This window comes from Theropithecus gelada, unplaced genomic scaffold (genome assembly GCF_003255815.1).
Source record: "Theropithecus gelada isolate Dixy unplaced genomic scaffold, Tgel_1.0 HiC_scaffold_15876, whole genome shotgun sequence".
Classification (NCBI taxonomy): Eukaryota; Metazoa; Chordata; class Mammalia; order Primates; family Cercopithecidae; genus Theropithecus; species Theropithecus gelada.
Window position 1 is genome coordinate 2,508,914 of NW_020257632.1, and position 26,381 is coordinate 2,535,294.

Below are 26,381 nucleotides of genomic sequence, written 5' to 3' on the forward strand. Positions count from 1 at the left end.
GAATAACAGTAATTAAAACACTAGTAATTTCCAGTGTATGCCAAGAATGTAGACATCTAGAACTGTCATATTTCTGGCAGGATTTGAAATAGGTTCAGCCACTTAAAAAGTTAACAGTAGCTAAAAAGTCAAACCTTCATATAACTTATGATCTTTAAAATCCATTTGTGCTCTTGAGGAGATACTCAAGATTAATAAGTTAATGTGTCTATTAAAAGATTGTAGCAGCCTTATTCATAATAATTAAAAACTGAAAATCAACCAGGTATTCATCAAAATTCATTGGAACGAATGAAATACAATATTACATAGCAATTACAAATTTTTTATTTTTTTATTTTTTTTGAGACAGAGTCTCGATCTGTCGCTTAGTTTGGAGTGCAGTGGTGTGATCTCAACTCACTGCAACGTCTGCCTCTTGGGTTCAAACGAGGCTCCTGCCTCAGCCTCCTGGGTAGCTGGGATTACATGTGCCCACCACCATGCCTGGATAATTTTTGTATTTTAGTAGAGACAGGATTTAGCCATTTTGGCCAGGCTGGTCTCGAACTCCTGATCTCAGGTGATCCGCCCACCTCAGCCTCACAAAGTGCTGGGATTATAGGTGTGACCCACCACGCCCAGACACAACTTTTTAAAGGAACTATTTTTACATGCAACGTATATCAATAATCTCAGACAAAATGTTGAATGAAAGAAATCAGACAAAATTATTTATTTTTGTGTTTCTGTTTATATGAAATTCAAGAATAACCAAAACAAACCTGCGGGATCAGAAGTCCAAATAACAGTTACCTTGGTGTGTATAGGGATAGTAGTGGCTGTGAGGGGAATACGGAAGTTTTCTGGGGAGCTGAAATATTTTATACCTTGATCTGTGTGATATTTAAAAGAGTGTATCCAGATCTAAAAATTCATCAAAACATACACCTATGATTGGTATATTGATATACATCATTGATGTGACTCATTCTTCAATAAAAAGTAAAAAGTAATGTTAGAAATAAAAATCAACATAATAAGAGACAGTAGTCACATGAAATTACTATGCACTACCTTTCAAAAATACATTTGGAAAAAAGAATTGCTTCCTAGGAAGATATACCTTTTCAAAATTATATAAAGAGAATATTCTTATTAATGCAATCAATTAGTGAAAGAAATGAGGTTTAAGGATTGAAAGCTAAAAAAACAGAACAGTGATTATTCATTCTTATAACAGAAAATTCAAAAGATTTAACAAAAAAATCATGGACATTCATGAGACATTTCAGCAGTATCTTTAGCTATAGAATCTGTGTACAAAATGTGATAAAATTTCATATATCAGGAACAACAAATTAGATAATAGAATTTTTAAAATCCTATTCTATAGATCTGAGTTGGTATAACATATCTAGCAATAATCCTATCAAATGTTGCCTATTTGGAGATAATAATTTTCCCTAAGTTAAGTGATATATTTAATGTAGTTCAAAAAAAAATCTCAGCAGGGTTTTAACAATTCTTACGAAGCTATCTAAAGTAATAAGCAACCAAAATTTGTCCATCAGAGTTCAAAATGTATTTACTAATTAAAACAATGTAGTTTCAAAATAGTGTTAGTCAAATATATATATATATATAGAGAGAGAGAGAGAGAGAGACTAGCAAACGATGAAAAAATACTGCGAATGTGATACAAACAGACCCCTGAATATATTGAAAGGTGGTCTTGGCAGAAGAAGTGTTATGCATCAGCAAAGAAAAGATGCCTCTTCCTATAAATGATGCTAGGACAACTGGCTCTCCATATGGAGAATGATAAATTAGATGCCTACCTCTTACCATGCCTGAAATAAATTCCAGATGGATTAAATACCTATATGTGAAAATGAAAATATTGAAACATTTATAAGAAAATATATGAAAGCAACGTTATGACATCAATGCAGAGAATCTTTTTTAAAGGAGACAAACAAAATTACCCCATAGAGTTAAAAGTAAATACATAGTCTGAGAATATTTACAATGCTTATAACTAATACAATTCTGGCAGCCATTCTCCTTCTAGAAATACTTGCAACATCTACACAACAAGAACTGTAACAGATGTTGGGTGTAGAATTGTTTGAAATAGTAAAAAAAGTGAAATTTAGAAAAAACACTCATGCATATGTACACATATGCATATACATGCACATTTTTATATATATATGTATACATAGATATTCTTCAAGTATATAGGAGATATATACACATTTATACATTCATATAGATAGATATACATAACATATATAACTAGGTATATGTGTATATATGTGTGTGTACATATATCTCATTTCGTTTCAGATCATGAGTATTATAAAAGTAATATATAACAACATATAATATATAATATACATCAAATATTACATACGAATTATGCGTGTATATATTATATTGTTATATGAATAGATATATGTGTGTGGATAGCTATATAGACAATAAATACATAGATATATTACCACAAATTTATCTATCTTGCTAGCTAGCTAGCTATGTTTGTTGTAAAACCATAAAATCAATGCTATATGAATTAAGTAATCTGATTTTTACAATACTCATGATCTGAAGTAATAGTGAATACATAATAAAAGGATGAAGGAACTGTGGAGAGAAAAAAAGTAGATTTCAAATGTGTGTATAGCATTCTACTTACACGAAAGTGAAAAATTTGCTTCAAATTTTTCATGAAAAACTTGAAGCAAAATTATGTATTAATATTTTATAAGACTTAGGCCAGGCACGGTGGCTCATGCCTGTAATCACAACACTTTGGGAGGCTGAGGCGGGTGGATCACAAGGTCAGGAGTTTGATACCAGTCTGATCAACATGGTGAAACCCCGTCTCTACTAAAAAAATACAAACATTAGCTGGGCGTGGCAGCGTGCACCTTTAGTCCCAGCTACTTGGGAGGCTGAGGCAGGAGAATCGCTTGAATCCAGGAGGCAGAGGTTGCAGTGAGCTGAGATCATGCCACTGCACTCCAGCCTGGGCAATTGACTGAGACTGTCTCACAAAAAATATTGGTAAGACTTGGCGGAACATACATAGATTCAGTTATATTTTATCTGTATTTTATGATCATCATGATGATTAATTTCCAAAGTATCAATATGAAAACACTTTGAGATGCATGTTGCATATTATAATTAAGGACTCTTACCTATTAAATTTGACAGTTTTCCCAGCAACTTTATTTGGAAGGACTAAAAATTACATATAAAATATTATTTCTATTCTCAATCTACACTGCATTATTATAAATAATAAATAGTATGGCATGAAGTATAGATACTATAAGAGAGAAGCAACAGACATATTTAAAAGCAATTTATTTGTAACAGAATTAGAGATGTCCAATGGACCTCAAAAATCAGAGAATCTGAATAGAACAAGCAAGTGCACTCCAAGAAAAAAAATAAAATTAAAAAAACGAGGTAAGTCATCAAAGTGGATATTGTTAGGATCTATTGTAGGGCAAATTAGGAGCTTGATCTAAATGGAGAAGATTCCATATTCGGGGGCAAAGTGAGCGGTAACAAGGAATTTCAAAGACAGTATTAGATTATTATATACCTTGAAAGCTTGTCAGAGACATTAGTAGTTGAGAGATATACATGTTTCCTACATGAAGCAAATTTAACCTTTATAATTAGATTTAATTTCATTGGTCCCACAATGGGTATGCTGTGCTATCTCCTAGGGAGGGTGAATTCTGGTATTAACTCATTCTTCAGCTGTTTCATCTCTAGATGTTGGCTGGTCCAGAATATGGGTGATGACTCTACCCTTTAATGGTATAAATCCTGCCTAACTTTTCACTTCCCAAACCTCTCCAAAATAAATTTAGTCTGTATCTCAATGAAAGTTTAATAAATTTCCTGAGTAAAGGAGCTGGAGATTATTCCCAAACAATAGAACGTGAATTAGTTGGGGAAGTGAGATTACAGAGTACACTGTATTCTCTTGGTCTTTCCTTTATTCCTGGGCTTTTGTGAGCTTCTATCTGATATAAACACTCTCAAGGCCTTCACTAATTCCCTCACTCTTTTCCCTTCTTTCTGTATTGCATTAGAAATGAATATGTTCTTTTTTATATATAACTTTTACCTATACTTTCTGAAAAAAAATCTAGATATTTTGTCTCTGAAGCCAGATCACCTGGGCTGGAATAGAAGTTCTGTTGCTTGCTAGCCGTACAACCTCAGGCAACTTATTATATTCTTCAATTGTCAGTTTGCTCGTTGTAATAAAAGAGGGTTTTTTCTGAACATTAAGTAAACTAAGACCACCTGTAACCCAATTATAAACTGGCCTAGCACATAGTAAGTGCCCAGAATAGTTAACTGCTGTTTCACATCATTTCTTGTAACTTCTAACTGATATCCTCTGGGGAATACCCTGTAGGGCAGGGTTCTCTAACGCCTGGGCCACGGACCAGTACTGGAACGAGGCTGCACAGCAGAAGGTGAGCAGCGGGCCCGTGAGAGAGCAAAGCTTCATCTGTATTTACAGCTGCTCCCTATCGCCGGCATTACTACCTGAGCATCGCCTCCTGTCGGATCAGGAGCAGTATTAGATTCTCAAAGGAGGGTGAACCCTATTGGCAACTGCTGATGCCCCGTCTGGGACCGTCTAGTTACAGGAAAACAAGCTCAGGGCTCCCACTGATTCTACATTATAGTGAGTTGTATAATTATTTTATTATATATTGCAATGTAATAATAATAGAAATAAAGTGCACAATAAATATAATGCACTTGAATCATCCCAAAACCATCTCCCCAAAACCCACCCCAGTATGTGGTAAAATTGTCTTCCATGAAACTGGTCCCTGGTGCCAAAAAGTTTGGGGACTGCTGTTCTAGGGAATATATTCAGTCTATGTGCTGCTCCAGTGGTAGATTCCACTCTTCTCTAGAAGTGAATATTGCAATTAACCAAGTTCTCTGGCCTTATAATTGGTTTAAGGATGGGCATATGGTACAATTAGGGGCAATGAAACAAAGGATTTTGGGGCAGGTGGGCGGGGGGGCGGTGGTGCTAGAAGCGAGGCAGGTGCTTATTTTTTACTATTATGAGTTTGTAACAACATAAATTGAAAGCTATTGGTATTTTATGATAACAAGGTTAAAACTAAGGCCACATTTGATTACATGTTACATATTTTTGTAGCTGTATTTTTTGTCACTTGCAACATGTATTGTAAATTATATACCTGGCTTAATAAGCTAAGAAGATAGCTGCAGTCCTATACTTAGATAACAAAATCTTTTCTCCTTTACATTTAAAGGAACTGTTTGGGGAAGAAATTGAGTAGATGTCTCCGTCTTAACCCTTCATATATCTTATTCATCAAAAGTAGTACTAATGAAAATAAATGTTCATGGAAATTTACATGCTCTTGCTCAATCCTTGTTAGTGATAACAAGTAGGGCTTTTTGCTAAAGAGTATTCTAGGTCCATCAAAGAATAAATCTAACTCTAAACAAGAAATGCATCATTTTGCCCCAGTGATTGATATATTACACATCATTCTTATTTAAGACTGTAAACAAGATTTTATATCTCATTGTAGTTAATGAGAGAAACAATGATACTTTTATATGAGGTATTTTTTTACCATAGCCTTGAATAACAAAGCACTGAGATATATTTAATCTTTAAGTCTCATTTTAGAAAATAACGGAAACGGAACTATTTTTAGTACCAGGAACCAGGAGGCAAAGAAATGTCTGTGGTAAATCCATCCAAATAATGAGAATCAATACATTCTGCAATATCTGATTGAACAAATCAATACTTGCAGAAAAGAGATTCAAAAGGGAGGTGATCTTAAATATGCATCTGGCTACTCCTTGGTGAACAGATTGCCTTCCTTAATGCTTAAAGTTTAGAAACATTAAAAAAAAAAACACTTCTAATAGCACTTAAAAGATTAATTTTCATGCAATTCACTTCAGATTTTCAAAAAAAATTTAAAATCATTACTTTTTTGCTTTATCATCTCCTCAGCATGTTTCAGATGTCCTTTCAAAGAGAAATACTGTGACTTTGTTTTTAATTTTGGCATATGTAGTAGAGAAAGTATGAAGAGTTGAAGAGTCCCATTCATCTTCCTTTTTTAATTACAACAGTTCATTCTTATTTACTTATGCAACCGAATCTGAATTTCAATATAATTTTTAGGTACAGTGAACCTCAATCTTGCAGATAAATATAAAATGATGAAATAATTTTAAGTTAAATTTGATTTTAGAACGAATACCTACCAGTTTCTGAAATAATCATTTTGTTCTTTATTTAAATTTTGTGGTAGGAGACATTAGAATGCCCTTTGCTTCTTGTGTTGCACAAACTGAAAAGGCAGTCTAAATTTAGAAAGCATTACACAATGAATTTCAGGAGTCCTAATAATTAAATGTAAATAATGATTTTATTTTATTTTATTTTATTTTTTACTTTAAGTTCTGGGATGCATGTGCAGGACACGCAGGTTTGTTACATAGGTTTACATGAGCCATGGTGGTTTTCTGCACCGATCAACCTGTCATCCAGGTTTTAAGACCCACATTCATTAGGTATTTGTCCTAATGCTCTCCTTCCCCTTGCCCCCAAAATAATGATTTTAATTAACAAAAATATGTAGTGTCACCATCCCCAAAGCATTCATTACACTGTTGATAGTTCATGAAATAACATGAATCCTTGACGATAATGAAATGTATAATTATAATGACATCTTTTATATTGTGAGTTCCCAAATGATAGGAAATATAATATCTACTTTTATAATTATTCTTCAGTCTGAAGTAAAAATGGCAATTGGCCATAATCATAAATAAACAAAGAAGGCTATACAAAATATATATCACAGGTGATCAGAAACACCTTTCCTAATTTAAAAGAACTATGGTTATTTTAATTTAATGTACTATTTTAAAAGTGTACTGTTCATTGAATATTGCCAAATGAATGTGATAGTGAGGCCATATCACAAGCAAACTGTATTTCCAACTCTCCGAAAGTTATATCTTGCACTTTGTAGTCAATCTCTTCCCAAGCCTCTGGAAATCACTAATCTGATTTCTGCCTCTATAGTTTTGTCTTTTACAGAATGTCACATAAATGCTGTAATAAAACACATAGCCTTATAAATCTGGTCTCTGCCTCTTAGCAAAAGGCTTTAGTGGTTCATGCATATTGTTATATCAGTAGTTCATTTCCTTTGAAACTGAGAATTATTTCATTGTGTAGAGGTACTACGGTTTATTTAGCCATTTACATGTTGATGGACATTTGAGTTGTTTCTAGTTTGGGAAGATTACGAATAAAATAGTCATAATTATTTGTGTACAGGTCTTTATGTAGACATATCTTTTCATTTTTCTTGGGTAAATACCTACAGGTGAAATTGTTGGTTCCTATGCTCGGTGTATAATTATCTTCCTAAAAAAAGTCGAACTGTTTTTCAAAGTGCTGTACCATGCAGCATTCCCAAAACAAGGTAAGAGAGATGCATTGCTCTGCACCATCACCAGGATTTGGAATTGCCAGTATTTCTAAATTTAAGCATCGTAGCAGGTATGTAGAGGTATCTCATTCTGTTTAATTTGCATTTCCTTTCTAATGATGCTTAGCATCTTTTCATGAGTTTATTTGCTATCTACACATGCTCTTTTGCTCACATCTTTAGCCCTATAATTTAATGGGGTGTTTTTCTTCTTATTGAGTTGTAAGGGTCTTCCTGTGGTCTGGTTTACATGTCCTTTATCAGACACATGTTTTGCAAGTATTTTCTGTCAGTATATGGCTTATGTTTTTTTATAGTGCCTTTCAAAGAGTAGATGTTTAGTTTTGATGAAGTTTAATTTATTAGTTTCTCTCTTTATGTTTTTGGGCTTTTTGTTGTTCTAATAAACATTTGCCTAACTCAAGGTGCAATAATTTTTCTTTTATGTCTTTACTAAAATTGTTTCACTTTTGTTTCATTGTAGGTCTATTTCATTCAAATAAATTTTGTATATAGTGTGAATTAAGAGTAAAGATTCATTTTTTATATGAATTTCAATTATTGCAGACATTTTTGTTCAAAAGAGAATCCTTTCCATTGTGAATTACTTTGGCATAGTTTCAAAAATTAATAAATTGATATGTGGGTTTACTTCTGGACTCTGTATCCTTTTATTAATGTTTTTGTCCTTTTTCCTCCAAAACAATACTGCCTTGAATTTTCTCAGCTTTTATTTTCCTGAAAATGTCTTCATGTATAGGAAATCTTAAAATCCAATAGTCCATGTCCTACAGTTTCTTTCTTTTTTTTTCAGAAGATTTTTGATTTTTCTCAATATAAATTGTATAATTAAGTGGTCAATTCCTACCAAAAAAAAAAAAAACTGGGATTTTGGTTGGGATTATGTTGATTCTATAGATTATTGTGAAGAGAACTTGATATCTTAACATATTTTTTTCTTCTAATCCCCAAATATGGTATAGATCTGCATTTACTTAGGTTTTTAAACAATATCTCTTCATAATGTTTGTAGTTTTTAATCTAGAAATTCCTAAATCTTTCATATTTTATGCTATTATAAGAGATACAATTTAATTTCAATTTTTAATTTCTCATTCTATACTTCCAATAGTCTAATTTCTTCCTTTCCAAGTATGATGTCCCCAAGTAGATGGTGGGTGAGAGATGGAACTCCATGCACAAAAGGAGGGGCTTTAGCTAAGGAAGGTCATAGAAAATTTATTTATTAAAAACAGAATTAAAAAGAATACATGAAGCCCATAATCTTTGGCAATAATCTCTTAAAAATTCACTTTAACGATAAACTCAAGATGGAAAGTATTAGTTTACATGTTGGTCTTAGTTGACAAAAATGGTTCAGCAGTGGATAGTGGATAAAGGGCATTATTCACCTATGGTTCCTACACATAATTACATATTATGCATTTCTAAAAAAGAATAAGAAATATCTCAATATATTGCTGCGAAAGAATAAGAAATATCTCAATATATTGCTGCGAAATGATCTTGTGTATATGTTATCAAATAAACAATCAAAAAGGGAAAAGGTTTGCATATTGTGCTATGATTTTCTCCTTAAAAGTAGAGAGTAAGCATAAGCCTTCATATTTGCTTATATTTTTTAGAAAATGAAAACAAAAACCAAATCTCTATTCAATAATCCTCTGTTGGGAAACAAAAGGATTAAGATTAAGGGGACAGTGACAGAAGCTAAATTTCCCTAAATATAGTTTGTCTTGAAGATTTACTTTTTAACTATGTAATAATATTTTACATAATAACAAAATACCTAAAAGCAACCTCTAAAGAGTCTCAAGTAAAAAAAAAAAAAAATCTACATACTCTGTTAGATGCATAATTAGCAACACACAGAAACTATTTGAAGTGAATTTAAAATACAATAATGTATCTTTCCTGTATGTCTCTAGTAGGATATATCTCAAGGAAAAACAATATTGAAAAAATTTAAACTTGTTTCAGTAATTACATTGTTGGTAGACTATTTTTGACATAGAAGAAAAGATGAACTGAATAAGATACGTGATATTAAGTAAAAGTCCTATATCCTTAACACGAATTCAAATAGTGTAAATTATGAATAATTTTTTCCTAAAATACATATGTATGCATATGCATTTGTATGTGTACATGCAAACATATACACAGATCTCTAGCTCTGTGTACATGCAAAAATACACAGATTTCCAGCTCTATCCAACTGAGATTACTTAGAACCAAAGACCAATCTCATGGAATGAAGATCTCTAGGTCTAAACTTACAGATTCAAACTATATATGGAAACGAACAGAAAACATGCATGTTTTCCATTAAAACAAACCAAAATCAATGAGTCCATGTCGGGGGAAAGAAACAAAGAATGTGATCCTGAAAAATCTTGGTATACCAGGTTGTAAGGAAGCTTCAAAGACTACTGAAAACACATGTGGTAGCCTACATCCAAAATCGCCACCATTGACCCTCATCTTCTGGTATTTATCAGGGTGTGTAGTCACCTCTATGATAAAGTGTGGAGACCTATGTAACCAATAAAATATTTGGAATTAACTATGTGTGTGTCCTATGACTAAGTCATTAGAGTCATTGCTACCTGTGCTTTGCTCTACTGAAATGGCTTACTCTGGGGAAAGCCATCTGCGATGTCATCAGAACATTAAAACAGCCTCTGGAGAGGCCCATGTGTGGGGAAGAGAGGCCTCCTCGTAACGTGAAGCACAAGCTTGCCAACCGTGTGAGTGAAACAACTCAGAAGAGCATCCTCAATTTCTTTCAAGCCTTGAGATGACTGTTTCTCAGACAGACATCTTTAAAACTTCATAAGAGACCTTGACACAAGCTAATGAGCAATACTTAGTCACGAAGGGAAATGATATTTTCTTTAATTCACCGCTTCTGTCTGAAACCTGTTTATATAACTTCATAAAACTTCAGTTTCCAGGAAGATGGACTGGAAGTACTTCTCCCTGCTTTTTCTACTGAGTAAAAACCATGGACATGATATATTAAACAGAAGTAAGAAGGCTGTGAAGGATAAAGAGAAGAAGGTATATATTAAAGATAACTTGGGATCTAAAGAATAACACAGTGGTGACCTTACTTGGATTACTTGTTTGTTCGTTTGTTTGTTTTTTGGAGACACAATTTTGCTCTTGTTTCCCAGGCTGGAGTGCAGTGCCTCCTGGGTTCCAGCAATTCTCCTGCCTCAGCCTCCCGAGTAGCTGGGATTATAGATGCCACACCCGGCTAATTTTTATATTTTTAATAGAGATGTTGCTTCACCATGTCGGCCAGGCCAGGCTCGAGCTCCTGACCTTAAGTGATTCACCTGCTGGGATTACAGATGTGTACCAGCACACCTAGCTAATTTTTGTATTTTTAATAGAGACGAGGTTTCACCATGTCAGCCAGGCCAGGCTCGAACTCCTGACGTAAAGTGATTCACCTGCCTCAGCCTCCCAAAGTGCTAAAATTACAGGCGTGAACTACCACTCCTGGCCCTTACTTGGTTTTGATATTGTTTCTTATGTATCAGACATGGAAATGACAAAGTTGGCAACATGGAGATGTCAATGAGTAAAGGAAAAACAAACAAAAAGCCCACAAAACCCTTCTCTCTCCAGACAAAATAACAGAAAAGAAGTGGCCTCACAAGACAGAAAACTTTTAGGCAATAACTGCATAACTGCTCCACTCTTCATAGCTTCAAAAAACAACGACAAAAAATCAAGTTAAAGCCTTTGATTTCTCAGATGTAGCAAATAATTTTTTGACAAATAATCTATAATTTATATTATTCTTTATTTTGGATTAATATAGATACCTTAGTGAATTGATTCTATAAAATTCATTTAGATAATCCTAGAAAACAAATTAACATGTAAGTTGTCTCTATTTCGTTATGTTTTAAAAAATAATTTCAGGGACTAGAGAATGTCATGTGGCACTTGAAGTCGTAAGTAAGGTCATCCAGCATAGAAATTAAATACTGACTCCACCCACCCTTTCCCAGCATATGACATTAACAAGCTATTACCTGTCTGATCTTCCTTTTCCATATCTGTAAAAGTAAAACTAAAAAATCCTTGCAGGATTTTTGCAATAATTAGCAATAATGTCATATATGGTACCTGACACAGAATAGTAACTGTATTATTTATGGTAAATCTATCACAAAGTTGGCACCTTACAGATGATTTCACTAACACAATGGATGATAATTTTCCCTGTGCATGTCGTTTCTAAGCAATTTTGGAGAATCTTTTAGAGGAAAGGAAATCCACGATGCTGAATATTTTAGGCTAGAAGGGAAGGGAAGCTGGCCCTTTATATGAGTTCCACCATCTATTCATTATCTAGCTAGAAATGTAAAAGTGTTCTTTCTTCATGTGGACACATTTTCAGCACCCAGGCAATCAGAAGGTTGAAACAATTCTCCTACTTACATATCTCTTAAATCCCTCACTTCTTACCCCACTAGCTTCCCTCTCACTAAGGAACTGGTCATCCCTTAGCTGAACACCCAGCAGTGCCTCTCTGACACTTAGTATCTGAGTCCTTCTAATCATCACTTCTGTCTTGGAGATACATCAACAAGTTGCATTATATCATGTCCTTGTTAAAAATTATTCAAAGGTTCCCATTATCTGAAAGACACATTTTCATGTTTATTACATGAGATGCAGAGCCCTTATCATCTGGCTCCCTTTCCTACCACCCTCATCCCCAAATCTAGGCTACAGAAATATTGAATTATTTGCAGTTTCCAAAGCACAATTCACATTTGCGGCACCATCTTTGCATTTGTGGTTCATCGCTCTGATGTAATCATTTGACTTATTTACCACAGGAATCGTATTCTTTTTCTCAAGTCTTAGATTAATGTTGCATCTTCTGTGATGTTCTGTGTGGCTCATATAAATCAACCTAATATCTTCCAACACTTTTTCCATTTTACCTTGTATGTTATGCACATTATTATTAATGCCTTTATAATTTTATATGTTCATGTCTATCTTTCTACTAAACTTTATAGTTCTCAGTGGTGGGAACTAATTATTGCCATCACTGTGTTCCCAGGCTCTTGTATAGTTGTAGCTCAATAATTATTTGTTTAATAGATGAGTGTACGACGGTCCTAGTCTACCACTCATATGCTAATTGGATACACTAATGGGTAGCTCATTCCTAACCAACCCATTTCAATTGTTTTCAACTTGCAGGGATCAGAGGGGCAAAGTTTCATATACCACCTAGTTTTCTTATAAGCAGATACTACTCTGCTCCTACCTCATTAGTATGAAGTACTCACAGAGAGTTCAGGTGAAAGGGGGATCATGGTCACAGTTATTGAGTAAATCATATTATTGTTCAAGAGAAACAACAGTATTATCTAATGTTTATCATTTAACATTATCTAATATATGTAATTTTAAATACTTAATATTATCTACTGCCCTGTAGAAACTTTGCATAAGTTAACCCATTTAATCTATAGATGCTATAATTATCTTCATTGTATAGATGAAGAAATTGAGTCAGAGAGGTTACAGAGCTTCCTCAAGGTTATACAGAACGCAAGCGAAGGATCAGGGATTCATCCCAGAGTGTGTAGCTTTGGAGATCTGTGTTCTCAACCACCACATTATATCACTGTATAATTGACTGTAGTGTCACAAGATTTTGACTCAGCCTGTTTCTAGGCTGATCTGTGTACAGTTGGTGAGTTCGCCTAGAGCTGTTTGCAAGAGAGATTTTTTTAAGCTGGAAAAAAAAAATAGGAGAAAGATTTCTGTACAACTGCCTAGGAGAGTTAGAAAAGACTACAGAAGATAGCATCCTGCCTATCTTGGGTAACAGTTTCCCAGCAGGGGCAATGAACTTTTGCCTGAGACTTACAGAAAGAGGAACTCTAAGGTGAAAATAAAAAGTTGTTTGCACAAGAGAATCTTAGAGGCACAAGGCATAAATGGCTCTCAAAAATCCAGATGACAAATCAGGAGGAAGTTAACATTTATCTCACTTTTGCACAGAGCTTAGTAGGTATTCGGCTTATCAGTATTTTAGGGATGTGGTTCTAAAACTTAGAGGTACATTGGAAACACTTAGGATGTTGTTAACATTCAGATTCAGTAGGTCTAGGGTGGACCTGATATTCTGCATTTCTAAAAAGCTCCCCAAATGTTAATGTGTCTGAACCCTGAACCATAGATTACACTGTGAGAGTAAGAGGGATTCAGAGAAATTTAAGTGATGTGGACTGTGGCCATCAACAAGGGAGCTAGAAACAACAAACAAATAAAAACTCAATAACATAGGAGGAATTGCAAATCAACTGGGAACCCAAAATTATCTGGTTGAGGCTTTGAGGTAATCTGTATTTCCCCTGTTATTCAGAAGCAGTGCAAAGTCTTTCTTAAAACATAAGCAAAAATCTGAAGGTGTATATTTTCACGGCAATTTTGGACTATCAACACCAGTGGCCGCTGCTCCACCCATTCTCACTTGAATTCTTCCTCTCATGGATAACTGCTTTCTGCGTTAGCACACTCATCCAGAAGGAAAACCAAGTCAGTTTTCCACATTTTCCTCCCAAACTATTTACCAAAAACCATTGTATCTAAAGTCTTTAATGCAGAGCAAATTTTAGTGATGCGTTAAGTGGTGAAGCATTTCTGTACGTCGGAAACGCAAACATCTACAACTATTCTTGAATTCTTTAGCTTCCCCACCACTGATCATTTCTCTGGCCCCCGTGTGCCACAGAACTCAACTTCATCTGTCTTATTGCATTGCTACCTCCCTTCTCATATCCCATTTCTCCCTGCTTGCACCAAATACAAAATTCCTTAACGATGTTTCATGAATAACAATATGGCTCTTACTTTGTGTTCTACAGACGAAGGCATCAAAGGCCCAGATTTCCCCTCCTAAGACAGCATATAAAAATACCCTCTCCCAAACTAAAAATAATTAGTAAATGTTTAAAAAATTATTTCTTACAGAATCCCTGGTGGCAGCAGTTAAAATGTTCTACCTAACCATCTATAAATGTGTATTGTTTATTGATTATCAAGTATATTCACAGTGCAATGTTATGTATGTCATTAAGGCTTGCAAAAAATAATTCTACACTTCATCACTAATTATTTACATTGAAGTTATGTCTCATTAAGTCTTTAAAATCCCAGTTTTAATAGTTTGTATATGTGTGTTTTAATTTATTCATCTTAGCCAACATGTTAAATTAAAATATATATTTTTAACATATATATTTATATATATATTTAATTTTATGTGGATAAACAAATGTGACTAAATACCAAATTGTTTTTATGTAAGGACAGTTTGGTGTCATTGTTGTTTCTTTTCTTCTTTGCTTGGTAACTCTTTACTTCTGTTCTCTTTTTCACTCTATAGTTGAGCCCCTATTCCCAATCTAATTGTTAAGAAAAAACTGAATGTCTTCTTTTATTGTTCTCTGGACCAATGGGAAGCTAAATAGAACCATATATCTATCACACACACACACACACGCATTTGCACATACACATATATAGAATAAACTAGACTGATGATACACTGCGGCTTGCTTTTCTCATTCAATAATACATAAGGAAAATAACTATGTAATCTCATGGAGCTATAATTAATTCATTTTAAAGTCTATTTTTGACTTATTAAAATTTATAAATAAATGGAAAAAAGTCTATCAAATGCTCTTTCTCTCAAAACAGTGAGTTCATCCCCAAGTAATCAGCAAAAGCAATCAATAAATCAATAAAATCATAACTTTTATAAACCTAAAATTATTTTATAAAAGTAAACATTTAAATCCCTAAAATGACTGCAGATTTGTGTCTTAAGAGATCTCACCATACTTTTTGGTTTAGCAACCAAAAGTTAAAGTTGTTCATTGTTTTGTATTCTTTCATGAGTTTGTTCAGTTAGCTGTAGCCACAAGAGCAGGCATAGGAGAGGCTCAGGAAAACAAAACTTTTTAATATTCACAGGTCCTAGAGGCACCAAATGCCACCTGAGTTCACATGGGAAAGACACCGTGGTGGTCAGGAGGCAGAAGACAGGAGCAGGGAAGAGTTAGGCCACTGCCTTTATTGAGGTTCCCAAAGGAAAGGTAAGGCAGATGGATTGAACCATTGATGATTGTCTAGTTCGCATAATTACAAAAGGAGTTGGGCTACCAGGGTAATCTGTAGTTCCCTGGTACCTGGCCCTGGGATAATTAAGGCAGAGGCATATTGCCTTCTGGGTTTATGAACCAGACGGAGAAGATAAAGCTCCTGATCCGTTGGTTTCCATATCAAAGACATGAGCCCTTTATTATCTTTAAGAATTAATTAGCCCAAAGAGGAGCAGTCACGACCCAGCTAGAAAAGATTTTTAAGATGTCAAAACATCGTAACGTAAAGAAAATATTGAAGTATTTTAATACATTGGTTATTATTTAGTTTACTTGTAGAAGGTAATTATGATTTATCTTGCACAGATGCATTGATTTAGAGATCAAATTACCTGCAACTATATTGTGAGGACTGACATTTGGAAGACTCATTTTGCTTTTCTATTTTTGATTAATTGACAAATTGAGGTGAGGCAATAATTTTTTCTCTTGCTAAACAAAGATGGTAAATATTCTTTCTGCAATTCCAATTTACCACAACATCATCACAGACCAGAGGCACTGTCAGGCAATGCATAGGGTGTAATGGAGAGATTCCTCTCCACTCTATCTATTATTAATAGCTCAGTAGGCAAAACATCAATTAACTTCTGTGACCTAAATGGAAAAGGATTACAGATTACATTAAACTGCTAGAACAATACAGAAGGCCATGCTAAAATACCAGGCATTAGAATGATGCCAGGAAAAAACAAAGAAGATATAGAAAAAAAAAAAAAAACACCTCATAATTGTCAGAGTCAAATCATAATTAACACATGGGTTTGTACAAGATTGTTTAAAATATGGTCTTCTTATCAATAGAGAATAAATATTTCTGATCCCTCTCTCATAGCAGTAACATATTATTAAGAGGGCAATACAGATATTCACACTAGTAACAAAAGACCATTAGGTTTCTATATCCGCATGTATATCTCTTAAAACTCCTGATATCGAGCTGCTGGATTTTTGCACAGGGCACGTCAGAATGTGTCATGTGTGGGGATACTGGAGAGTAAACTGTGTTGCTGCAGATGTTTTTATCTGGAATCACTTGTTCCAGATCCCAGCTTGGCCTTTTGTCTTTCCCCTCAAAGGAGGAAAAAATGCTAACAGTATTATCTTTGCCTCTGAGAACAGATAAGATATGTCATTCATTTTATTCATTTGTTATTTATCCCTTGAGTTTCTTGCCAATATATGTAGTGCTGAGACCCTAATCGTGGTAACATCTTATCCTTTAAAAACAACTAGACTCAAAACAATTATAGGCTTGAGATAATAAGAGAGACAAGAGAAGGAGAAATGTAGAAGAATACATGCGGTGGAAGTGAGGTGAGGTTAATTGAAATGTAAGAAATGGAGTGACATAAAATGCAAGAAATGGAAAGATTGAAAAAATAATAAAACTGTTAAAACCCCCAAAAATGTAAGGTTTACTCTTGAGGAAATATTTTCCAGAACTTTGTGGCTATTGATTTGTCTTCTTGACTCAATAAAACTGAGCTATCACTTGAAATCTATTCTGACTCAAAACTCTTGTTCCATAAATGTTAAGATCTATAGGTTTATTACACAATAAGATTAGGATGTATCTTAATCGTTGTTTTCTTTGCTCACACATTACACAGACACACGTACACACAGAAGAAAAGAAAAGGATAATTTTTAATAAAATTATGTTACCATTTTAAAATACATATTTGTGTGGTAAGTGTTAATTTAGATGATTTCCTAGAAAAAAAATACATCTAATAAAAGACAAATTTGCAAAACAAAAGAATGTGAGGCTAATAATGCTGTTTAATCACACAAAATTTACATGTCATCTTTGTCATTTATCACAAGCAATATAGTAAAATGCTCTAATAGTTTTTCTGTTTTATTCTCAGTTTTGTGTATACAACTTAACATGCTTTTTTTAAGGCTGTATTTTCATTTCTGACTGAGTGTGCATTTATTTCCTTTTATCGAAATTGTGGTACACCATATGATTTTTCCTCATTTTGTTGGTTAATTGAGAGAAACTTTTCATTCACACAATACACTGCATAGTGTTCATTGCTAAAAATAAATGCTTTTTTTTTTTCCAGGGTATAGTCTCAAACATGAAATTGCAAAACCTACGTGTATACTTGATTTTATCTTATTATTAATTCATTATTCTTGTTTAATAATAATTTACTTGATTCTTAGCGTTCTTTTAATTTGCATTTCTTCCAATACTAGTAAAATTGTGTAACTTCAATGTGATGAACACATACACTATACTTATACATATACATATACATATACATTATGTATACATATACATGTGATGCTATTACCTGTATGCTTCGTGTAAAATCATTTGCTCACTTTGACGTCAATCTAATGTTAAATCGATAATTATCCAGACAGTCTGATAGTGGCATAAGAATATACGTGTAGATCAACAGAATAGATTTAATGATCTAAAATAAACTTTTATGTTTGTGGTGCATTGATTTTTCAGAAAAGTGCCAGGGCAATTCAATGGGAGGAAAATTGACTTATCAACAAATGGTACTGGGGCAATGAAATGTTGATATTCAGAGCTTTCTCTTTGACTCACAAAATATACAAAAAATTAGCTTAACTGAATGATAGCTCTCACTGTAGGAGCTAAACCTGTAAAATTTCTATAAGAAAATATACAAGAAAATGTTCATGATTTTAAGTTCTGGATTTCTAAGATATGACACTAAAACTGTGATCCATAGAAGAAATCAATGATAAATTTCACTTTATCAAAATTAAAAAATTTTGTTTCAAAAGACACCATTAAAAAAGTGAAAAGCAAGAGTCACATACTAAGGGAAAATATTGCCATTCAGATATGAAAATAATATGTTTTAAACGTATATTTTTAAAATATCCTTAGCCCATTAAAAATGAGAAAAGGTAGTTCTGGTTCAAGATGGCTGACTAGATGTAGCTAGTGGGCACCTCTTCCATGGAGAGAAACAGAAATAACAAGTAAATATTCACACTTCAGACAGATTATCTAAGAAAGAACAAAGGATTTCATCAGAAAAGTGACAGGAATTATGGAAAGAAGATGAGAGTGAAGCCAGGCAGCCTGCTGGGCTGTTATCAACATGGAGCTGGGAGAGGCGCCCTCACTTGTGGAAGGGATGAGTAGGGAACTACTGAGACTCCACACTTTCTCTGAAGTCTTTTACAGTCCTAACTATGGGAGAGCCTCTCAACCACTCAACCCGAGAACTGCAGAGTAACACAGAGTGTTGCCTACAAATTGCACAGAGACATTGCTCAAAATCACATAGAATCTTACATGCATTTGAGTCCTGAGCAGCTGATGCCCAGTGCCACTCTGAAAGCCCAGACCCTAGAGACCTGGGCTTTGCTCTGGGACTGCCAACACCACTTGTGCCATGGCTTCCACCAAGTAAGGGATGGATCGTGGAGACTGGGCAGCTATGTTTGCCCCAGCAATGGATACAGCCACAGCTGCTACAAGATTGAGGAGAGTAGTGAAATGCACCCCATGGTTGCCTGCCTCCACTGGCTCCCTCTGTGTGGGCCTGCCATATTCAGTGGTGGGCCCTCAGTGCAGCCACCCTGCTGCCTCCTGAGCATTTCAACTGCAGCTCAGCATGATTCTGAGAGCCCAAACGCTAGAAGCTTGTGTTCTGCCCTGTGGTTGGCACTGCTGCCTCAGCAGCTGCCACAGCAGCCAGGCCATGGAGGGAGTATGGAGACTGGGAACCTTCATGTGCCCCAACAATGAATACCATTGCTGCCACTGCAGGATGGAAGCATGAGTGGGCCACATGCCTGACAGGTGCTAGCCTCCACTGCTCCTGCTGAGAGGGGCCTGCCTTCCCTCCCAACATCTCCATGGCATAGCTACTCCGCTCTTGCCAGAACCTTTCAGCAGCAGCCTGATACCATTCTGACAGCGCAGTCCCCAGTGGCCTGCATTCCACGATGGGGCTGTCACTGCCACTGGTAGCAGGCCAGGGAGAGTACATGGAGACTGAGGGCTTCGGGCATACCAGGGACAGTTGTTGTTGCTTCTGCTCCTTCAGGACAAAAGCATGAGCAGTCTGTGCATCCCTCCACTACCTGCCTCCAGTGCTCCCTCTGAGAGGGGCCTGCCTACCCTGTTGGCAGGCCCACAGTGCAGCCACCCTGCCACTGCCTGAGTGTTCTGCCTGCATGCCCTAAAAACCTGACCACCTCTCCCTATCACTACCAGCATGTGAACTTGGAGACCTAAGGGCAAATCTCCTGGTCAAGTCCCAGCCCAGTTCTTCCAAGACCTGTGCATGCAGAGGGCTGTCTAGGGGCTTGAGGACTACAGATTTGCCTCGCCTGGTCCATCATGTCTAGCACCTGATCATTCCTTCCAGGGTCTGAGGTCAAGCTGACCCAACCAGCTGAAACCACCACAGCTGACACCTACCAGCATGCACTAAAAGGCATAGCCCTTTCCCCTCTCTACAAAAAACAGCATCACAGCATTGTTCCTGTATCAGGGAACAGGTGAGCCCCAAAGCTGTCTGTATTTGCTGAGGGAAGATGTTTCACCTTAAAGTCAGTTCCATGGAGAACTGTGGGACAGGTGTTTTCCATGGCTCTTGTCTACATTGTGACCTTGAAATAGAGGACAGTCACTGAACTGAGAGTCACAAGCCCTGGGACATGTGATAGAGAACTGGATCATGTTCCTGCCTGCCAAGGTTATGAAGCTGGTGCTGTCCCCTTCCCTACTGTGGAGACTTCAGTACAGTGGAGACCTCAGTACACAGAATACAGTGAGCACTGCTTATATGCCTAGTACATTACTACTATAACCATCGCATAAGAAACCCCCAACACAAAGTCTGTCTATAACCAAGGAACTCATACAGAGCTTTAATCCCATGAATGCACATAGAATTAAATCCAAATACAACAAACATTACAGTCACATCCTCAAGGCAGGAAAAAAAAGATTCCATCTAAATAATCTAAATGAAAGTAAATTCAAAAATAAAAGTAACAGCTTCTTCAGAGGAGAAGGAACCAGCATAAGAACTCTGGCAATATGATTAAATAGAGCATTAGGAAATCCTCAAAGAATAAAACCAACTCTTTAGAAAAGAAAATTCTGAAGCAATATGTAAAGAATTCAAAATATGGGCTTTAAAGAAGGCCAATGAGATTGAAATGAAAATTGAAACCTCACACAAAGAAATCAGAAAATCAATTCAGGATTGAAAGAGAAGATAATTACTTTTTAAAAAGAAAACTTTTGGATATAAAAAAATATTGCAGGATTGTAAAATACAATTGAAATCTTTAATGATAGGTTAGACCAAGCAGAAGAAAAACAATGTCAGAATTGGAAGACAGATTTTTTTGAATTAGTTCAGTCAGACAAAAATAAAGAAAAATGATTTTTTTTAAATAAATAAAGCTTTTGAGAAATATGGGATTATATGATGTGCTCAAGCCTACAAATTGTAGCTACTCTGGAGGGAAAAGAATAAAAAGTAAAAAGCACGGAAAGCCTATTTGAGAGAATAATTCAGGATAAGTTCTCTGGTCTTGTTAGAAATCTGGAAATCCAAATACAAGAAGCTCAGAAAACTCCTGGGAGATACAGGGCAAAAAGAGCTTCACCAAAGCATATAGTCATCAGGCTCTCCAAAGTTAGCATGAAGGAAACATTTCTGAAAGTGGCAAGAGAAAGACAGCTAATCATTAAAAAAAAAAAAAAAAAAAAACACATCAGACTAACAGTGGACCTCTCAGCAGAAATTGTAAAATCCAGAAGATATTGAGATCCTATCTTCAGTCTTCTTAAAGAAAAAAAAAAAATGCAATCCAAGAATTTTGCATCCTACTAAATAAAGTTTCATAAACAAAGGAAAAATAATGTCTTTCCCAGATAAGCAAACACTGCAGGAATTGTTCACCATTGGACTGGCCCTAAAAAAGTGCTCAAAAGAGTTCCAAATATGGAAATGGAAAACAATACTCATCATCACAAAAACACATGGAAGCATAAAACTTTCACTTATAAAGCAATTACACAATTGAGATAGCAAAGCAACTAGTTAATAATTAACAATATGACTGGAACAAAATCTCTTACATCATTTATTAACATTGAATGTAAATGGACTAAATGCTCCACTGAAAATATGTAGGCTGTTGGAATGAGGTAAAAAATCATGATCCAATCATATGCTGCATGCAACTAACTGGCAAAGACATTTATATACTGAAAGGAAAAGGAGTGCAAAAAGATATGCCATGAAAATTGGAAACAAAAATGATCAGGAGTGGCTACATTTACATCAAAGAAAACAGATTTTATAGCAAATACAGTTAAAAAATGAAGAATGTCATTATATAAGGATAAAGGAATCAATTCAACAAGAAAATATAATAATTATAAATATATATGCACTCTATAGTGGAGCACCCAAATTTATACAACAATAGTACTTGATATGGTTTGAATGTGTTACCACCCAAATCTCATCTTGAATTGTAGTTGCCATAATCCCCACGTGTCATGGGTGGCTAGTTACCCCCATGCTGCTGTTCTTGTGATACTGAGAGACTTTTCAAGAGATCTACTGGTTTGATACAGGGCTTTTCCCCCTTTTGCTAGGCACTTCTCCTTCCTGCCACCATGTGAATAAGGACATGCTTGTTTCCCTTCCTACCATGATTGTAAGATTCCCACAGCCTCCCCAGCCATGCTGAAAAGTGAGTCAATTTTATTTATAAATTACCCAGTCTCAGGTATATCCTTACAGTAGCATGAGAATGGACTAATAGAGTAAATTGGTACCAGGAGTGGGTGCTGGTATAAGGATACCCAAAAATGTTGAAGCGACTTTGGAACTGGGTAACAGGCAGAGACTGGAACAGTTTGTAGGGCTCAGAAGAAGACAGAAAATGTGGGAAAGTTTGAAACTTCCTAGAGACTTGTTGAATGGCCTCAGATGAAGATGAGAAACTTAATGGGAACTGAAGTAATGGTCACTCTTGCTGGGCAAAGATTCTGAAAGCATTTTGCCTCTGCCCTAGAGATCTGTGAAATTTTACTTGAGAGAGATGATTTAGGGTATCTGGTGGAAGAAATTTGTAAGCAGCAAAGTGTTCAACAGGAAGCACAGCATTAAGACTTGGAAAATTTGCATCCAGATGATGTGATAGAAAAGAAAACCCCATTTTGTGGGTAGAAATTAAAGTCTGTTGCAGAAATTTGCATAAGTAATGAGTAGCCAAATGTTAATCACCAAAACAATGGAAAAAATGTATCCATGGCATGTTAGAGACCTTCATAGGCCCTCCCATCACAGGCCTGGAGGCCTAGGAGGAAAAAAATGGTTTCATGGGCTGGGCCCAGGGCTCCCCTGCTCTATGCAGCCTAAGGACATGATGCCCTGCATCCCACTTGCTTCAGCTCCAGCCATGGCTAAAAGGAGCCAACTTATAGCTCAGGCCATTGCTTCAGAAGATGCAATCCCCAAGGCTTGGTGGTTTATACATGGTTTTGGACCTGGGGGTACAGAGAAGTCAAGAACTGAGGTTTGGGAACCTCTGCCCCGATTACAGAGGATGGATGGAAACACCTGGATGTTCAGTTTGCTGCATGTGCAGAGCCATTATATAGAACCTCTGCTAGGGCAGTAAGGAAGGGAAATGTAGGGTTGAGCCCCCACACAGAGTCCCTACTAGGGCACTGCCTGGTCAAGTTGTGAGAAGACGGCCAGCATCATCCAGAACCCAGAATGGTAGATCCACCGATGGCTTGCACTGTGCACCTGGAAAAGTGGCAGACAGTCAACATCAGTCCATGAAAGCAGCCAGGAAGGGTGCTATACCCTGCAAAGCCATAGAGATGGAGTTGCCCAAGGCCATGGGAGCCTACCTCTTGTATCAGCATGCCCTGGATGTGAGACATGGAATCAAAGGAGATCATTTTGGAACTTTAAAGTTTAATGACTGCCCTATGGGATTTTGGCCTTACATGGGGCCTGTAGCCCTTTTGTTTTGGCCAATTTCTCCCACTTGGAATTAATGTATTTGCCCAGTGGTTGTACCTCCATTGTATCTAGGAAGTCACCAACTTACCGTTGATTTTACAGGCTTAGAGGTGGAATGGACTTGCCTTGTCTCAGATGAGACTTTGGACTGTGGACTATTGAGTTAATGCTGGAATGAGTTAAGACTTTGGAGGACTGTTGGAAGGACATGATTGTTGCATTAGTTCTCACTCTGCTAATAAAGACATACACAAGACTGGGTAATTTATAAAGGAAAGAGGTTTAATGAACTCATATTCTACATGGCAGTGAAGGCTTCACAATCATGGTGGAAGACAAAGAAAAAGCAAAGCGACATCTTACATGGTGGCAGGCAAGAGAGAAGTGAGAACCAAGTGAAAGGGGAAACCCCTTATAAAATCATCAGATCTCATGAGACTTATTCACTACCACAAGAACAGTAGGGGGAAACCACCCCCATGATTCAATTATCTCCCACTGGGTCCCACAACACATAGGAATTTTGGGAACTACTATTCAAGATGAAATTTGGGTGGGGACACAGCCAAATCATATCAATTATGTTTTGAAATGTGAGTACTTGAGATTTGGGAGGGACCAGGGGTAGAATAGTATGGTTTGTCTCTGTCTCCACCCAAATCTCTTCTTGAATCATAGATTCCATAATCCCCACATATTGTAGAAGGGAATTGAATAACAATGAGTTTTCCTCATGCTATTCTTATGATAGTAAGTTCTCACAAGATCTGATGGCTTTATAAGGAGCTTCCACCTTTGCTTGGCTCTCATTCTTCCCCTTCCTGTCACCTTGTGAAGTAGGATGTGTTTGCTTCCCCTTCTGCCATGATTGTAATTTCCTCACAGCCATGCTGAACTGTGAGCCAATTAAACCTCTTTCCTTTATAAATTACCCAGTCTTGAGTATGTCCCTATAGCAGCATGGGAATGAACTAATACAGTACTAGACCTAAGAAATGAGATAGATAGCAATAAAATTATAATGGGGAGGGGGCTTCAGCACCCCACTGACAACATGGGACAGATCATCAAGGCAGAATTTTAGCAAAGAATGTCTAGACTTAAATTGAACTGAAGACCAAATGAATGTAACAAACATTTACAAAACATTCTGTGCAACAACTGCAGAATATACACTCTTCTCTTCTGTGCATGGAGCATTCTCAAAAATAGATAATATACTAGGACACAAAGCAAGTCTCAATAAATTTTTTAAAATCAAAATTATATTAAATATTTTTTAAACCACAGCAAAATGACGGTAGAAATCAATACCTAAAGGAGCTCATGGAAATTAAACAACCCATTCTTAAATATTTGTTGAGTAAAAATGAAATAAAGGTGGAAATTATAACAATTTTTAAACAAATGGAAATAGAGACAAATCATACGAAAACCTCTTGGATACAGCAAAAGCAAGGTGAAGAAGAAAGTTCATAATGTTAAATGTCTGCATCAAAAAGATAGAATGAGCTCAAATTAACAACCTAACACTGCACCTCAAGGAACTAGAAAAAAACAACAAACCACACTCAAAGATAGTAGAAGAAAGGAAATAACAAAGATCAGAGCAGAACTAAATAGAGATCAAAATAATATAAAGCATTAATAAAAGAAAAAGTTATTTGAAAAGATAATAAAGTTGATAGACTGGTAGCTAGATTAACCAAGAAAAAAAGAAGATTCAAATTAGCACAATCAGAAATGATAAAGGTCACAGTACACCTGATACCACAGAAATATGAAGATCATCAGAGACTGTCATAAGTATCTCTATGTGCACACACTAGAAAACCTAGAGGGAATAGATGCATTCCTGAAAATGTACAATCTCCTAAGATTAAACCAGGATAAAATAGAAATTCTGAACAGACTAATAATGAGTAGTGAAATTGAATCAGTAATTAGAAAAATATTCTAAGATGAAGAAGCCCACCACCAGATAAATTTATAGCTGAATTCCACAAGGAAGAACTGATACAAATCCTACTGAAACTCTTCCAAAATATCAAGGAAGAGGGAATCCTTTTTAATTCATTCTGTGAAGCCAGCATAAGCCTAATACCAAAATCAGGCAAGGACACCACACACACAAAAAAAGAATGCTAGAAGCCAAGAACCCTAATGGATGTAGATACAAAAATCCTCAACAAAATACTAACAAACCAAATCCAACAGCATGTCGAAAAATAATACACAATGATCAAGTGGATTTTATTCCAGGGATTCAAGTATAGCTCAACATATGCAATCAGTAATGTGCAAATCACATATGCACATTAACAGAATTAAGAACCTGAACCATATGATAGTCTCAATAGAACAGAAAATGCATTCAATAAAATCAAGCATACCTTTATGATGAAAACCCTGGACAAACTAGGCATGGAAGAAACATGCCTCAAAATAATAAAAGGCATATATGACAAACCCACACCCAACATCATGTAAAACTAAAATAAGTTGAAAGCATTCCCCCTAATAACTTTAGCTGGACAAGGATGTCCACCATCACCACCATCACCTCTCCTATTCAACATAGTACTAGA